Source organism: Mustela lutreola, chromosome 2 (assembly GCF_030435805.1).
Source record: "Mustela lutreola isolate mMusLut2 chromosome 2, mMusLut2.pri, whole genome shotgun sequence".
Taxonomy (NCBI): Eukaryota; Metazoa; Chordata; class Mammalia; order Carnivora; family Mustelidae; genus Mustela; species Mustela lutreola.
Window position 1 is genome coordinate 87,564,520 of NC_081291.1, and position 12,063 is coordinate 87,576,582.

Below are 12,063 nucleotides of genomic sequence, written 5' to 3' on the forward strand. Positions count from 1 at the left end.
AATTGCACCAAAACCCATCAGCTCCCTAGGGATAAAGCTAACCAAAGAGATAAAAGACTTGTACTCTGAAAACTATAAAACACTGATGAAAGAAATTAAAGATGATACAAAGAAATGGAAAAACATTCTATGCTCATGGATTAGAAGAACAAATATTGTTAAAATGTCTACACCTAAAGCAATCTACACATTTCATGCAATACCTATCAAAATACATTAACATTTTTCACAAAGCTACAACACACCATCCTAAAATTTGTATGGAACCATAAAAACCCCAAATAGCCAAAGCAATCTTGAGAAAGGAATGCAATGATGGAAGCATCATAATTCTGGACTTCAAGTTCTATTACAAAGCTGTAGTGATCAAGACAGTATGGTACTGGCATAAAAACAGACACATTGATCAATGAGAACCCAGAAATTAACCCACAGCTATATGATCAACTATTCTTCAGTAAGTCAGGAAAGAATATACAACAGAAAAAAGACAGTCACTTCAACAAATGGTGTTGGGAAATCTGGACAGCCACTTGCAGAAGAATGAAACTGGACCACTTTCTTACACCATATACAAAATTAAATTCAAAATGGATGAAGGACGTAAATGTGAGACAGGAATCCATCAAAATCCTAGAGGAGAACACAGTCAGTAACCTCTTTGACATTGGCCAGAGTAACTTCTTACTAGATACATCTCCTGAGGCAAGGGAAACAAAAACATAAATAAACTATTGGGAATTCATCAAGATAAAAATATTCTGTACAGCAAAGGAAATAATCAGCAAAACTAAAAGGCAGCCTACAGAATGGGACAAGATATTTGCAAATGACATATCTGTTAAAGGTTTAGTATCTAAAATCAATAAAAGACTTATCAAACTCAACACCCCAAGAAACAAGTAATCCAGTTAAAAAATGAGCAGAAGGCATAAATACATTTTTCCAAAGAAGACATCCAGATGGCTAACAGACACAAGGAAAGACGCTCAATATCACTGGTCTTCAGGGAAATCCAAATCAAAATTAAAAAGTGATATCACCTGACAGCAGTCAGAATGGCTAAAATTAACAACACAGGAAACAACAGATGTTGGAGGGGATTTGGAGAAAGGGGAACCCTCTTATGCTGTTGGTGGGAATGCAAACTGGTGTAACAGCTCTGCATAGAACTTCCCTATGACCTAGGAATTTTACTGCTAGGTATTTACCCAAAGGATACAGAGATGCAGATTTTAATGTTCATAGTAGCAATATCAACAATAGCCAAATCATGGAAAGAGCCCAATGTCCATTGACTGATGAATGGATAAAGAAGTCCTGCATATGTATAATGTAATATTACACAGTTATCAAGAAGAATGGGGTCTTGCCATTTGCAGCAATGTGGATGGAACTAGAGGGTATTATGCTAAGCAAAGTCAGTCAGTCAGTCAAAGACAAATACCATATGATTTCACCCAAATGTGGAATTTAAGAAACAAAAGAGCAAAGGGAACAAGATAAAAGAGAGAAAGGAGCCAACCAAGAAACAGTTTCTTAACTGCAGAGCACAAACTGAGGTTTACCAGAGGGAAGGTGGGTGGGGTGGGTGGGTGAAATAGGGGATTTCATTATGGATGCATTAAAGGGGGCACTTGTGATAAGCACTGGGTGTTGTAAGTGATGAATAAATAAATTCTACACCTGAAACTAATATTACAGTGTCTATTAACTAACTGGAATTTAATAAAGACTTGAAAAAAAAAAAGAGCAGGTTACAGAAAACCCCTCCAAACCCACAAAGTAATCAGTGCTATAGATGCAAAAAAGCCCGCCTATGACTCCCCCAATAATGCTTCAAAGCAAACATATCAAACTTGATTTTCATTAGAATGTTATATCTTCACACTAATAAATAAAAAAGCCAAGACCCAGATTATATATATAAATATATATATATATATATATATATATATATATATATATATCAATGGAAACAATTATTGAGCTTTGTCTTCCACATAAGAGTGCCAAGTAAGTCTCTCTTCCTAAAAAGCAATTAAAATTTGAGTACACTGGGCACCTGGGTGGCTCAGTGGGTTAAGCTGCTGCCTTCGGCTCAGGTCATGATCTCAGGGTCCTGGGATCGAGTCCTACATTGGGCTCTCTGCTCAGCAGGAAGCCTGCTTCCCTCTCTCTCTCTCTGCCTGCCTCTCCATCTACTTGTGATTTCTTTCTGTCAAATAAATAAATAAAATCTTTAAAAAAAAAATTGAGTACACTTTACATTTGCCTCTTTTGCCAGCACCAACTCTGCCTCATCTGAATCTTTCTTTCCATGTCATGACAAACATTAATTCACCAGTGTTGTCTGTGGCACTAATTGTTCAGGATCAAGACTTCTGGCAAATCCTTTTGGTTTATCAGCAACATCTCTTTTCTTTGATTTGCTGTTATTACATTTACTCAGATAAAAGTTTTCTTTTTGTATCAGCATTTTGAGAATTAATAAATGCTTCCATGAGAGACTGTGGACTCAGAGAAACAAACTGAGGGTTTTCGAAGGTAGAGGGGCGGAGGGTTGGGAGGGCCTGGTGGTGGGTATTAAGAAGGGCACGTATTGCATGGAGCACTGGGTGTGGTTCATTAACAACGAGTCTTGGAACACTGGAAAAATTAAAAAAAAAAACTGGGGAAGAAGAGAAAAAAATAAATGCTTCAGTGAACTCTGGACAATCTAAATTTCCTTCAGGCTCACAAGTATTGTCGGTATTGTCAGTAAGTCCCTTCCACTTCAGGAAATACTGCACCTTGCCATTCACTAGTCGTCTGTCCATTATTTTTTCCACCAAGATTCTTCAGAGTTTGCCTCTTCCATTTTTACTCTTTCCATTATTCCTCTCACATTTTTTGGTAATGTAGTTTGATTGGATGATATTTAATTTTTTTTATTTTTAAAAGATTTTATTTACTTATTTGTCAGGAGAGAGAGAGAGAGAGAGCATGAGAGAGCACAAGCACAAGCAGGGGGAGCAGCAGTTGGTGGGAAAAGCAGGCTCCCTGCTGAGCAAGGACCCCCGAAGTGGGACTTGACCCAAGGACTCTGAGATCATGATCTGAGTGGAAGGCAGATGCTTAACCCATGAGTCAACCAGGTGTCCCAATTGGAATATTAAAAAAAAAACTATTTTAATTCCAGGATAGTTAATATACAGTGTTATATTTTTTCAGGTGTACAATATAGTGATTCAACAATTCCATATATTACGCAGTGCTCATCAAGATAAATGTACTCTTTAACCATCAGTTTGTTCTCTAGAGTTAAGAACCTGCTTTTTGGTTTGTTGGATACCATTTCTTATTGCAGACTTGAAAAACTGTTTTTCACTGTGTCTGATTTGCTCCAAGTCCCTGGTTGGCAGTGTCTCTGGCCATGTAGGGTCTAAGTCCAAGCTCCCTTGTTTCTTTTTTTTTTTTAATTTAATTGTATTTTTTTTAATTTTTTATTTTTTATAAACATATATTTTTATCCCCAAGGGTACAGGTCTGTGAATCACCAGGTTTACACACTTCACAGCACTCACCAAAGCACATACCCTCCCCAATGTACATAACCCCACCCCCCTTCTCCCAAACCCCCTCCCCCCAGCAACCCTCAGTTTGTTTTGTGAGATTAAGAGTCACTTATGGTTTGTCTCCCTCCCAATCCCATCTTGTTTCATTGATTCTTCTCCTACCCACTTAAGCCCCCATGTTGCATCACCACTTCTTCATATCAGGGAGATCATATGATAGTTGTCTTTCTCTGCTTGACTTATTTCGCTAAGCATGATACGCTCTAGTTCCGTCCATGTTGTCGCAAATGGCAAGATTTCATTTCTTTTGATGGCTGCATAGTGTTCCATTGTGTATCTATACCACATCTTCTTTATTCACTCATCTGTTGATGGACATCTAGGTTCTTTCCATAGTTTGGCTATTGTAGACATTGCTGCTATAAACATTCAGGTGCACGTGCCCCTTTGGATCACTACGTTTGTATCTTTAGGGTAAATACCCAGTAGTACAATTGCTGGGTCATAGGGCAGTTCTATTTTCAACATTTTGAGGAACCTCCATGCTGTTTTCCAGAGTGGCTGCACCAGCTTGTATTCCCACCAACAGTGTAGGAGGGTTCCCCTTTCTCCGCATCCTCTCCCTTGTTTCTTAATACAATGCTTTGACTTGACATTTCATGGACTCTTTCTAAAAAAGGGATAGAGATGTGATGAGCACTGGGTGTTATATACAACTGATGAATTGTTGATTACTACATCTTAAACTAATGATGTACTATGTGTTGGCTAATTGAATTCAAATTAAAAAAAAAAAGAAAAAGGGGTAGAGAATGGGGGGGTTGGTAATAAATAAATCTTTTTTTTTTGGATGGCTGAAATCTCTAGGACGATGTCTAACTAAATTTTTTTCTTTGTTATTTGGCTGTTGATTTCCCAAAGAAAGAAATCACTAATATTGAAAGTAAATTCAAATTTCATAAAAGAATTTAACTGGAGACAAATATCTTCAATCTATTTATGCAAAGAGCCAGAGACAGCAATTGAATAAATTGCAGAATTTGGATGAATCTGAAATAATGATATTGTTCTGTTGGCTGCAACTCATTACAGAGGTTCTAGAATTACTAGTTTTGTCACTACTCAGGCTTGTGAGAAAATTCTGAAGGGAACTGGATAATTAAATTCTGCTTTGTTAAGATGGGTTGCCTCATGGCTCTATAATGGCACTTTGACATGGTGAAATGAAGAGGTAACATTAGTTGGTGAAGGGCTGCACTTTCATAGTCCAACCTAATTTCAGAAAACAAATACACAGATAATTTTTAATAGCATAAATAAAAGCCTAGCATCTTATGCCACTGATGAATGATATAGAGGACCAGTTGTTTTCTATCATTTCTTAGGTACTATGATTCCAAGGTCTATGTTTTTAATCCATGGACCCAATGTTTCCCTAGGGAGTTCCCTACTTGGCATGTGTTAGCCATTTTTACCCTACCAAGTATAAGCTGGCCATTATTATTTAGCTTAGAAAACAGAAAGTGGACTATTATGTGACAAATGCACAGGTAAGTCTTGGTATGGAGCAGGAGTGAAGGATATAGACATAAGACAGTTTTTTTGGGAAGCATGGAACTAAACTGTGAAATTTGCCTCTCAGTATAAGCTTCTCTTTCAGAACATGTACTCCTTTCCCCAATCTCTATACTCTGGACTTTTCATGCTACTTAATTTATGATCAGTTAATTTATACAAATGGATAACAATGTGTTTTCCTTTTTAAAAAGCATATATGCCTTTTAAAAATGCTGTTTTGTTTAACTCAAGAAATGTATTGCAAATATTCAAAGCCATTGAGAAAAGATCATTTTGCAGGAGTTTTGGGGAAGACAAGCTTTAGAAAGTTTGGTTGTAATCCTGGGCAGGTAGAAGAATGTTTATAGGGAAAGGGAAGCTGTGTCTCTTGTGTGGGGGCAGGGGTCCGTAGTAGGAGCAGAAAGGATGAAAATGCTGGATGATGCCAGTGGATGCAAATAGGGAGAAGGTAAACCAAGATGATGGTGTTGGGAAAATAATTAGCTTTAGCTCTGGAGTTTGGTAACTTATGGCTTCAAACTTCTGAAGGACAATGTCATCCTTTCCAATATCATGCTGCGCAGCTAAGATTTAAGAATGTACTTATTCCAGGCCTGGAAAAGATCCATGAGGCTTTCTGAGAAGAGGCCAGGCTTCCATTGAATTCAGTCTTATCTTTTTCTTAGTCTTTAGTACTGGCAGTTTTCAACCAACATATGTGCCCTTTGGGGACTAACCACGAACATTTTTCAAAAATTTTTTATTGTGGGGGGCGCCTGGGCGGCTCAGAGGGTTAAAGCCTCTGTCTTTGGCTCAAGTCATGATCCCAGGCTCCTGGGATGGAGCCCCGCATCAGGCTCTCTCCTTGGTAGGGAGCCTGCTTCCTCTTCTCTCTCTCTGCCTGCCTCTCTGCCTACTTGTGATCTCTCTCTGTTGAATAAATAAATAAAAATCTTACATTTTTTTTATTGTGGAAAAATAGAAATATACACAAAAATAGTATAGTAGAATGAGCTCACTGTACTAGTTTCACCTAATTTCAACAATCATTAAAATTTGTTGGTTTCGTTTTCTCTATTCTCACGTAATCCTCCCCCACTCCCCTATTTAAGCTAAAGTATTTTGAAACAAGTCCCAGAGAGCGTGTCATTTTACCTGTATATACTTCAGTAAAGTCACCAGCCATCTTAACTTAATAATCATAGATACTGGAGTGAAAATAAAATAGATCGATAGTCTTTATTTTTTTATTATGTTTTTATTTATTTATTTATTATGTTCTACAGTGTTCAGAACTCTATGCCAGGTAATTTGCATCATGAGGTCTCATGTCATCTTTTCACTATTCAGTCAACTAGCATAATGATTCCCACTTCTCTGACAGAAGCGTTCCAAGAGGTGTAGTAAATTGCTAAAGGTCACACAGCTAGGAAGTGATGCTACAGGGATTCAAATTTTCTTTGCCTACTCTGTATCCTATTCCCCTAATCACTGTATACAAATGTTACCATTGGAACATACTTGTCCTCTGAAAATAGACCCATAAAGAGCACCTTGGCATGGGTGAAAGAATTGTTTTGCATAAAACTACTTATCCTATTGCTTAGTGCCCTTGAATGAATTCCTTGCTGATTGAGAATGTTTGAGAAGGAGGAGTATTGGCTTTGGAGTCATATGATTTTAGGTTGGGCAAATAGGTTGGATGCTTTCTGGTTGTGAGACTTTGGGTAAGTCACTAGGGCTCTGGGAATTGACTTTTTTTTTTTTTAAATAAATTCCTGTGAAGATTAAATGAGACACTTGAAAATTTTAGAACAGTGCACTTTATGGAGACTGGGCCCCAGTGTGTTTTGGTACTCTGCCTCCAGTTTCTCTTCCTCCCATCTCCCCATGACACTTCACTAGGAGTGTATTTTTCCTTGCTCCTTCTATCACTTCTCTTCCATGCTATATAGACAAGGCTATACTTATAGCCATATAACCTATGTTTGTTTATTTAGCATTTGGGGGGGGGGTTAATCTCTATTCCTTTATCTCCTCTCTTAAGTATTTTAAAATATCCAAGCCTGGCTATTGCCTTATATTAATTTTGTGCATTATTCTCACTGCATTTTTAATATAAGCTACCTAAAACTTTCAGAAGTCAGCAGGGTATAAATGAATTTTCTCATTATTTATTGTCACATTCTCTATGGGATTATGAAGTAGTATGTGCTGCATGAGTCATGGAACATTTTTGTCATCATTGTGTTGTCAATTTCAATTAAGGCTGAGAACATCTGATGAATAGTTGGGGTGGCCAGGGAGGGGAGGGTCAGATATGCTGATGGTCGTTTTGATAGCCTGGCATATTCTTCAAACCAATTTACAAGGCGGTTATAATTACCTTGGCAACTCTCCTTGGAACCCTTTCCAAGTTCCTCACATTAAAAATTCTGCTCATCAGCAACAACCAAAATTATCAATGATTAAAACATCATAAACCTCCCAGTTCTCTGCTGGGCTCATCATATAGATGGACTGTAAGGTTTTTATAGTCTGAGATGTCAAGCTAATTCTCTGGTTGCCATTGGTAACAGTAGAGATCTCTTGAAAACACTGAATAAGCTCTTCAGGTCAATGTAGCATATTCATATTGTGACTGCTGAATGAATCAAATTGGATTAAAGAATTTTTATAGAGAAATAAAAGGGGCTTCTTATTGGAAATTGGCACATTATTAGTTGGCACTGGGAGACATATAAAGAGATTAGACATTTATGTTGTATGAATCAACTATACAAAGAGTTAAATGTAATTTTGACTTAGTTGAGAACAAGTGAATATAAATGAAAACTGTACATGCACACACACACACACACACACACACACACACACACAGACACGCATTTACAGAACTTCCTTAGGCTAAAAAATAGCCACATGAAAATTGTAGTTTTAGGGGTGCCTGGGTGGCTCAGTGGGTTAAAGCCTCTGCCTTCGGCTCAGTTTATGATCCCAGGGTCCTAAGATCGAGCCCCACATTGGGCTCTCTCCTCGGTAGGGAGCCTGCTTCCTTCTCTCTCTCTGCTTGCCTCTCTTCCTACCTATGATCTCTCTGTCAAATAGATAAATGAAATCTTTAAAAAAAATTGTAGTTTTAGTGTCCTTGAGGGAAGAACCAAACTGGATATGATAATGACCTTAGAATTATGAAGTAGAGGCATAGCAAAAAAAAACCAGAAAGGAAATATTCTTAGAATTTTATCTGAGGTAAAGGAAAGTAGAAGTGGAACAAATCTGGCTTGGGAAGTGTTGACAGGAAATAAGCCTACTGGTCCATTTTGGTTCCAGGCCAGCCTTTCCTACCAGGGCATCATTTCCTGACTTCCTAAAAGACCCAGAAAGGTGAGTCTGTTATGCAGTTGAGTAATAGAGATTAGGAGGTGGGGAGAGCATGGTTTATCAGGTATCTATTGTTGCATCACAATCCTCCCCAAATCTCAGTGTCTTAAAGTAATACCCATTTATTGCTTACAATTTTTTTTTTTCTTACAATTTTATGGGTCAGGAAATCCTGGCAGGACTTGGCAGAAATGGTTCACTCATGCAGCTGTGCTCATCTGGGGCTGGGAAAGGCGATAAGCCCAATATTACCTCACTCACATGCTAGGATCCTTGGTGATCCATGTCAGCTGTATTGTTTCGGTTTTCTTCCACTGGCTTTCTCTTTGTGTGATTTCTTTTCCCATAGGATAGCCTGGAGTTCTTTACATGTTGGCTCAAGATAGCAATAAAGCCAAAGGGAAGTTTCCAGTCTTTTTAAGACCTAGGCTTGGAGTAGGCAGTATCAAGTTTGCTACATTCTATTGGTCAAAACCTGTCAGATTTAAGGGAGGGGCAAAAGACTCAACTGCTGGGTAAGAGGTGTGGCATGGGACCAGAGAAATTGTTTGTGAAAAACCTTGCACATTATCTCCCACAGATGGCCACCCAAAATTGAATTCCAATGAATGCCTTGTGCCTTTGCCTTCTGGTAGGGAGCACTAACAGATTTTCCAAGTTTCACAGGAGTAGATGTTGATGTTCTGATTCATTTTTCTTTCATTGAGAAGGTGTGCAGGAGGAAAACCACTGGTTAGACTTTGGACCTGGATTCTGATGCTTACTTAGCCGTTCATAAGATATATAGCTTTGTGGCCACTTCAGACTCTGTGAGCATTATTTTCCTCACCTGTAAGTTAGTAATAAATATTACCTCCTATGATAGTGCTGAGATGGAATTGACATAACTTACACAGTTCTATCCCACTAACTACCTTACTTAATCAAAGCAAGCATTCAGTAATATTAATCTACTACTCTCTACACTTGATCAGGGAGAGGCATAACTGTGTGCTCATAAGGAGGGTGACAATAAAATTTATTGTCTAAATGAGAATACTTCTGAGAGCACAGTAATGCATTATTAATGCTTATGCCAGGTAAGAGTCATATACTGGGAACATCCCAGGTAAACTGGGTCACTCTGGTTGTAAGGAACAGCTGGATGGGGCAAGGACAGGACAATAGCTTATGCTTTCTGTGAGAACTTTGCAGAGACTGTTCATATTAAATATTATTCAGTATGCTTTAAATTAAAGGCATTATAAAGTAGATGAGAAATCATGCAAGAGGTAATCAGAATTCAGAATAACCATAAGACAATATTTTCTATTACCCTGCATTTCTTCGTTGGTGATGGTATATCTCAAAGCAAATTTATCTTTTGTATGAAGGTTAAAAAAAACCAATTTATGAGGGAATTAATCAAATCCACTAGAAAGCACTTTCTGCCTCTGTATCCTACTCCCTGACTGTTTTTTTTCTGTAGATCCCATTTTAATCTCAACTCTACTAAATGTATAGTTCCAGGAAAGAATAATTGACTAGGAGAATTCATGTTATCAGAATTTGGTACAGAGACAATTATATTTCTGTACATCTCGAATGGGAATGGATCAGCAATGTCAAAAATTCTCATCCTGTATGGAACTACTTAAAATATGGTTAATAAAGAAGAAAATCAGATCCATGATGTTCTGAGAACTATTTTTTTTTTTTTTTGAGAGAATAGCAGGCTATTATAGTCCATCTCAGAGATGTAGACATGGCAGAGGACTAGAACAAGTTGAAACGGAATACAAACGACCAAGATTGCGTGTTACCATAATTTCATGTCCAGATGGTTACAATGTTAAATGTTAGGTCCATAGCTCTTTTGGCTACAGTGAATAGCAAGTCTTAAGGTCATTTTGTACTCGGACAGAATATGGGGTGTTCAATCCTTCATTATTTTCTGCAGTGCTGTTTTCTAAACTCAAAAATAAGAAAGATTTCTTTTCTTTGGTAGTAGATACAGCAAATATGTATTAAGTATGTGCTGTGTGTTATGCTATTTCTAACGCAGTTTCAAACATACTAAACTATGTTTTTATAACAAAGTTTAAAAATTAATCAGTTTTATCCTCTTCCTTAACAACAGCAACAAGAACAACAGAGTTTTAACCTATTAAACATCCCTCCAACATCCCCTCCATTAGTTACTGTTTTCTTCCACGTTATTGCAGATGCTTTTGATTCCACATTGTTTTTAAATATAAATTTAATTATTTATACTCTTCTATCATTAATACTTATTTGCATTTAGAATTTCATTTGCTTTATTTATTTATTCCTTACCTCTGGCTTTATTTTTCTCCTACCTAAGCATAGCTTTTAGTATTTCTTTTGGCACGGATCTGTGGGTAAAAGAGTTTTTTAGTCTTAGTTAGGTTGGAAATGCTTTCTCTTCCCCTTATGTCTGCAATGATGGTTTGAAGTAGTATAGAATATTAGGATCCATGTTCCATCAGTATTTTGGAGATTTTTATTATCTGACGTTTATTCAGTAATGTTTTGGTAGATGGTTTCTGGAGATTGAAGAAAGAATCCTGATTTGCAGCATTTGTCAGCTTCTGTGGTATAAATATTCCAAACATGGTTATTTCAAGCTACTGACATTTTAATGAGTGGCTCACAAGATTTCTGAAACTTTGACACTCCAACATGCCATAACATCTATTGTTGTTGAATAGACTTTATGTCAGTATGATTATCTTTCTATTCTAGGTAATCTTTCTCTCTGGGAGCTTTTACATTTTTATTTATTTTTAATTTTTTAAAAGATCACAAGTAGGCAGAGTAGCAGGCAGAGAGAGAGGAGGAAGCAGGCTCCCCGCTGAGCAGAGAGCCCGATGCAGGGCTTGATCCCATTACCCTGGGATCATGACCTGAACCGAAGGCAGAGGCTTTAACCCACTGAGCCACCCAGGTGCCCCATCTGGGAGCTTTTTTAAAAAAGATTTTATTTATTTATTTGAGAGAGAGAGAGAATGAGTAAGAGGAGGGCCAAAGGGAGAAGAAGACTCCCTGCCAAGCAGGGAGCCTGACCAGGCTCCAGGATCACGACCTGAGCTGAAAGCAGTTGCTTAAGAAACTGGACCACCCAGGTACCCTCTTTGGGAACTTTTCTTTTTTTTAAGATTTTATTTATTTGTTTGACAGACAGAGATCACAAGTTGGCAGAGAGGCAGGCAGAAAGAGAGAGAGAAGCAGGCTCCCAGCTGAACAGAGAGCCCAATGTGGGGCTTGATCCCAGGACCCTGGGATCATGATCTGAGCTGAAGGTAGAGGCTTTAACCCACTGAGCCACCCAGGCGCCCCTCTCCAGGAGCTTTTAAGGCTTTCTTTTACTATTGATGTTCTGCAGTTTTAAATTATATATAGATATATTTTTATTTTTATTTATTTTTATTTTTTATAAGATTTATTTATTTGACAAAGAAATACAGAGAGAGCACAAGTAGGCAGAGTAGCAGGCATAGAGGGAGAGGGAGAAGCAGGCTCTCCACTGAGCAGGGAGCCCAATGTGGGGCTTGATCCAGGACCC

General features: G+C 37.8%; 1 pseudogene; it reads right to left on the bottom strand.

Moving 5' to 3' along the window:
• Positions 1–1,982: 1,982 nt before the first annotated feature.
• LOC131825561 (chromobox protein homolog 3-like) overlaps positions 1,983–12,063 on the bottom strand; it is a 56,637-nt pseudogene continuing 46,556 nt past the window's right edge.